The sequence below is a fragment of the Emydura macquarii genome, unplaced genomic scaffold (genome assembly GCF_026122565.2).
Source record: "Emydura macquarii macquarii isolate MOO-44397 ecotype Brisbane River unplaced genomic scaffold, CSIRO-AGI_Emac_v2 contig_2369, whole genome shotgun sequence".
In the NCBI taxonomy this organism is placed as follows: domain Eukaryota; kingdom Metazoa; phylum Chordata; order Testudines; family Chelidae; genus Emydura; species Emydura macquarii.
Window position 1 is genome coordinate 2,725,895 of NW_027132506.1, and position 6,000 is coordinate 2,731,894.

General features: G+C 53.3%; 1 protein-coding gene across 1 annotated transcript in view; it reads left to right on the forward strand.

Moving 5' to 3' along the window:
* The window catches only part of BSN (bassoon presynaptic cytomatrix protein), a 340,482-nt gene extending 335,936 nt beyond the window's left edge, over positions 1-4,546 (forward strand). The window contains exons 14-15 of the mRNA XM_067561225.1: positions 192-289; positions 3,677-4,546. The gene's annotated coding sequence lies outside the window, so the exon portion shown is untranslated. The remainder of the gene's footprint in view (positions 1-191; positions 290-3,676) is intronic.
* Positions 4,547-6,000: the final 1,454 nt, after the last annotated feature.

Sequence of the window (6,000 nt, forward strand, 5' to 3'; positions counted from 1 at the left end):
TTCCCAGCCCCTCCACATCATACTGCCTACCCTGTGCTCCCACCCGCTCTCCTGCTCAATACCCCACCTGCTACATGCTGAGTCCATTGCCCTGCTCATCTTCCCACCAGGCAGAGCTTCCTCTATCCCTGGGATAACTCTCATTAGCTGCCAGCCTCCTCTCTGCACTAACCCCCCATTTCTCTCAACAGGAGGCTGGGAAGGCACATGGAGACCTAGTCATTGCAGTGGAAAAACCTATGAAGAAACGAGTGAATTCAGCAGGCAGCATTGGACTCTGGGTATAACAGTGAGTGTCTCTGCGGGGTACAGCCGCGAGGGAGTCTGCTGAGGATACACCTGTGACCGCCCCCCCCCGACCCCCCGCAATCTAGACTGGTGTGTAGCTGTCTCACCCCAATTCCTCACTCCTGGGCCCCAACTTACCCTGCTTTGCTGTGTGAACCACCCACTCCTGGGTCAGCCCATGCCCAGCCTCCTGCAAGTAATCAGTCCTTGGCCTAATGAAGGAGCGCTTCCGGCCAGCCACTCATGGGATAGACCACCTCCTAGATGCAACCCTGGGAACTGCTGTCTTGCAGGGTTCAGTGCTGTACACTGCACCCTGCAAGCTCATTTACATTTGTCTGTCAGTTTATCAAAGAAATTGATATGCACCTGCTCTGTCACTCTAAGTGAGGTCTCTGCATGCACTCAATCCACACGCACTTTTAGATAAACAAATAAGTGTAATGACTACAGCAAGATTTTAAGTGAATATAAATCAGATTCATATAAATTGAGATTAATAATGCGTCACGGAGTTGGTCACAATTAACTAAAAGATAACTCGCATCCTAAACTAAGATTAATATTTCCATAGCTTTTCAGTCTGATGTTAGTTTACCACACAGGCTGGCTGCAATGCTTCTAGCAGCCAGCTCCCCTCCCCCCGTAGGTAGATTCTCAGTCTTTGGTGTTGCTTAGAAGATGGATTCCAGGGGTGAGCCACAGACAAAGATGCCTCTTTCTTTTAATAAATTTCCTCGACATGCCCTGGGATCGGGTGATCGGCCCTGTCCAGCAATGGGCGTGATTTTTCCCTCTTGAGCCAAAGTGCTCAAGTCCATTGTTCCTGTCTGCACACCTCTGCAGGGCGTGAACCTCAGCTCTGTGTTTGTCTGCATCTATTCAAGCCAGGTGAGACACACATTTGGGAATATTGCCCAGAGGTTTTCATCTATAAATATAACACTGCAGGAAACATATGCCCATAACAAGAATGTTCAGCATGTCATGAGCATTCCAAAAACACCTTACACGACACACTGTGCGTCAGACAATACACAGTTACACTGTAAGGGAGAACATGAAGGATACACAAATCACACCAGAAGGGTGTATATGGGGTACAGCGTGTCACAACACCTGTGAGGGAATCTGCTGCGGGTACATCCACAAAGGGATCTGCTGGGGTACAGCCGCGAGGGGGTGTGCAGTGGGTACAGCCATGAGGGGAACTGCTGGGGGTACAGCCGCTGTTATACTTGTGAAAGAAAAAACTAGTAGGATCTTATTCAGGGGGACAAGGCGATACACCACGTTTGCTGTAAATGTAAGAATAGCAAAAAGCCGCCACATTCACACACACATTCATACCCAAGAAGTTCTGCAAGCTGCTGTGATGTAATGACCAGTCCTTTTATGCGTTGCTCGAGCAGCCTAGTGGCCAACCAGGCTGGGCACGTGCAGGGAGCTGGGCCTCTATTGGGTGTCAGAGCAGTTTAAGTTGGGTCTTTTTATGCCTGCGCAGACATTCCTCACTCACACAAGCAATTTATCAAGATATTTTTAAGTTCAGTAGAACAAGTGTCAGGAAAGGATTTACTTCAAGAAACTAACAAGATTTTGAGTCCACTTCTGCCCCACTAACCAGCACTGTACCATTATCACAACAGTACAGAGAAATCTATTCCTCCCTCTCTCTCACTTATACAATAAAACAAGGAGTCTACATCTGATTTGTTTGCACAGCTCCTAGGGATGGCTCAGACCCCGAGGGGGGGGTCTGCTGGGGGTACAGCCACGAGAGCCCGTTAGCCAATGTAAGGGAACACAGTGTCTACATCGCCTCAACTAAACCCACAAAAGCCCTACGCCTCTCATCAAGGTGGTTTTATTGTGTTGAAAAAGCAGGGCAGTTTTGCCGGTGGGGGGTGATTGCCGTGTGTACACCAGCCCTCAGACCCAGAGTGTCACAGCCAGCAAGTCACGTGGGTCCCAATCCTGCAGTGGGTGTGCAGTTCTGAGTGATCAGTGCCTGCCCGCCCTGCCACCAAAGTGCCACCGGGAAGGATTCACTGCCAGCCCATACCGTATCCCCCCAGGGATGAGCTGATCTCTCTGGCTTCCACTGCCCCAGGCCCGCCCACCAGCCCTTTGCCAAGGAGGGCAGCTTGGCAGTGTGGCTGCCGACTCACCCACAGCTCAGCACGTGCCGGCTGCCTGGGCCCCTCATCCTGCTTGGTAGCATCCCCCACTGCTAGGATGCCACTAGGTTGCTGAGCCCTGCCTGTGGCAATGCCAGAGCGACGCCAGGAGAGCCGCGGGGCCTGGGCCTGGCCCTGCTGGTGCAGCTTTGGAGAGGCTGAAAAAGCTCAGCTCTGAGCCCAGGTTGAGGCTAAGGACCCCGGGGGTTGGGGAGCTCCTTGGGTCACGACTCCGCAGCCATCTCCTTTTAATGAACAGGCTTCACACGTCACTGCCGGCTGCTGCGGGCTGTTCCCAAGGCACAGGGCTCTGTGCTGCCAGGGGCATGACCTAGCCCCACGGCTGTGATCCCTGGGGCAGAAGAACACAGTGCAGCGTGCACAGCAGCCCTGCCGGGGGCCAGGCCCCCTGACTCCACCACGCTGCAGCTCCAGGGCCACCCCGGCTCTTCATCTGCCTGGCTGGGCCCCGTTCACACAGGCAGGCCAACTGCCCCCTGCCCAGCAGAGCCAGCTGGTGCCCTCTCAGGGTTACCATGTTCGGGGGTGGAGCCTGGGGCACTGGGACACCACGCAGCTTTCTGCTGGCACAAAGCCCCTTTCGTGCCCCCGCCTGTTTCCCCACTGCAGGGAACTCACGGGCCAGCCTGCAGGCTTTTCGATTTGGGGGCAAAACCAGTGAAGTTGGCTCAGCTCAGATCAGCAGGTCGCTTCTTAGCCCTGCTTTGCCAGTGTGTCCAGTGTTGGGGGGGCAGCCCTGCGTCTGCAAGTTGGCGTGGGAGCTCCAGACCCAGGGAAGCTGTTCTGGGGAAGACGGCCGCTCCGACATGCTTCTCTGCAGCCTCCTGGTGGCTCTTCACATGCTTGGGCTACTCTGGGGCCGGAGGAGCCAGCTGCTCTACCAGCTGACTGCCCCCTTCCCTTGGCGTCTTAGCTAATTCTTCATGCTGCAAGCAGGGACATGGCCTCTGAAAACACGAGCGACAGCAGGACATGTCTGGGGAAGTTCTTAGCACAGGGCCGGAGGAGATGAGACGGTCGTAGGTGTCCCACCAGAAATGTCCATTACTCGCTAGTTGCCTTGCAGTAGCATGTGGCGCTTAGTCCTGGATCAGGGCCCCATTGCACCAGGCTCTGCACAAACAACAGACAGTTGTCAGTGGCTCCAGTAACAATGATCTTTCTGTCTCCTTCTGTCTCCCATCAAGCTTTTGAAACCATGGAAACCACTAGGCTGCTTCCTAGCTTCCAAGGCCAGAAGGGCCCATCGTGCCCTGGAAGGCAGAAGAAAGGAGGTCGGGTCTCACTGAGCAAACCAGGTCTTTGCCTGGGTCTGACTGGAGGATTCATAGCAAGCCCTAGAGGCAACACTGCAGGAGGGCAGGTGGAGCATCCTCTTCTCAGCTCTGTGCTGTCTGGAGGGAGCCCCAGGAGCCCGCGCTGGCCATAGCGAACATAGCAAAGCCTGGGCCTGCTCCAGAACAGGATTGTCTCGGAGAATACTTCTGAGCTTGCCCGGGGCTGCTCCCTCCTGTGGTCTCCTTGGCCTAGGCCTGATGTGGGGACCCCCCAGCCCTTTCTTGAGATTATACACAGAGTTGCTCACTTGCTGAATCTTAGCTCTCGTGTCTTCATAGGTTTTTCCCTCTCTCTCTGAGCCATGTCCGAGTTGAGGGCTGGCAGCTGAAGGCTCTGATCGCCTTCACGTTCCAGTTTGCCCCATCGGTCCCTCCGCATGCTCAACGTTTTTACTCTCACCCTCCCTGTGACGGAAAGTGGTCCACACCCCGGGCCGGGGATTGAGAGAACTTCACTGAGGACCTAACACTGTTTCCTTATTGAGATAAGAGGCCATAGGACTCTGAAAGGCAGTGCGTAAACTGGCTGACTTTTCCCCATACTGGCCAGGCATGTCGATCAGCCGCCCCAAAGCCATCCTGAAGCCATTTTGAAGCATTCAGACAGCAGTGCTTTCCATTGCTAACGTCGCGTGTTCTTTTACATATGCCTGGGTTTTATTTTTCTTTCCAGAACAGCCTTAATCATTCCACTTTTATTTTACGTGTATACCTCATCGACACCTGGGGCGGGGCGGGGGGGCGGGGTTTGGGGCTTCTTGTTTCTTTCTGGGTTGTTTTACTTTGTACTGAAGTCTCGTTCCTTTCTGCTTTGTACGAGTTAGCATACAGGCTGTTGTCTGTCGAAGCAATAGAGTACAGAAGGCTATAAAGAGCACAAGGTCAGGAGAGCTCTGCCTCTGCCATGCTCCTTCCTATTACTGTGCAATTCAAGTCCTTTGTAAGCCATTGCCAGCAGGCGTGCTCAGAACGGCAGAGTTGCTCCTCAAAGCAAAATGTTGTTTAACCTGCCAGGATGAAGTTCCTCAAACCATACCCCGAGAGGGCAGAAGGAAATCAAATGGAGAGCTTGTTTTGCTGTAGAGCAAGCAGCAAGTGTACAAATGCTCTGATTTTCATTTGTTTGTGTTGTCACTTTCCTGCCAGCCTCTCATTCATGCTGAGCATGCTCAAAACAACAGTTCGTTGGTGTGATCCGTCGGAGCTTCCATCCACCTTGGGTAACTGCGAGCGAGTCTCATGTCTAATGTTCTATGCAATGAAATACAACGTTGAAAAAAAAATCTGTTAATATTTAAGAAGTTCAATGTTCTGTACAAGGGTTTAATTGCAACTGTGCTATTGATACTGGCTGGTGATCTTTCTATCGAACACCCGTGTGTGTGACATTTTCAATTTGTGGCATGTTGGCCCCACTGCGGGCCATGTTGCCAAAGGGTAGCCATATAGCCTGTGACTGTGCTGTGGTAGGTCATGGCTTGCTGCTTTCCTGCACGGTTTCATCTACCTTTAACGCTTGCAGTTCTTTGCTTGGAGTTTTTTCTCGTTGGTTCACCTTTGCTGTTGAATGCTAGCCGCAGGTTTATGCACTTGTTATTTATGACATCAGGCACAATGGGCAGCAGAACATCCTGCAGAAAGACACCAGCTGCTTCAACTCAGCAGTGGCTACCAGCGTCCAGTACACAGCTGCCCCCTGGTTCCCCTGAGACAGACCTTTGTCCACACCCGGCCGACCCCAGAATAGGCATCCCAGCGGGCGATGGGGGCGAGGCCAAAGTAGCCAGCTGGGCAGAGCACTGGAACAGCTCTGGACGTTGGTTTGAGAATTTCTCCCCTGAACTCATCTGTTCTCCCTGCTCTGTGTAGCTGAGCTGTCTCCTTCTGGTGCAGTATTACCCATGACTGAAGAGCCCTGAACAGTGACCCCCGCAGTCCTGGGAGCTGGGTAAGGTTGAGCGCCAAGCAGAGAGAGGACTGACCATGGCCCAGGGCGAGCACAGCTGAGCAGACAGCCCCGCAGCTGCAGTGTCCGTCCTGCCCATGGCCGCCTGGCTGAGCCAGTGGGTGCAGCTGTGTTTGCACAAGCTAACTCAAGCCTGTAAAGCCTTTTGGGCAAGAGGGCATTGCAAAGAGCCAGGGCTAGAGCCTGCCCTGGACACCGTGCACCTGCA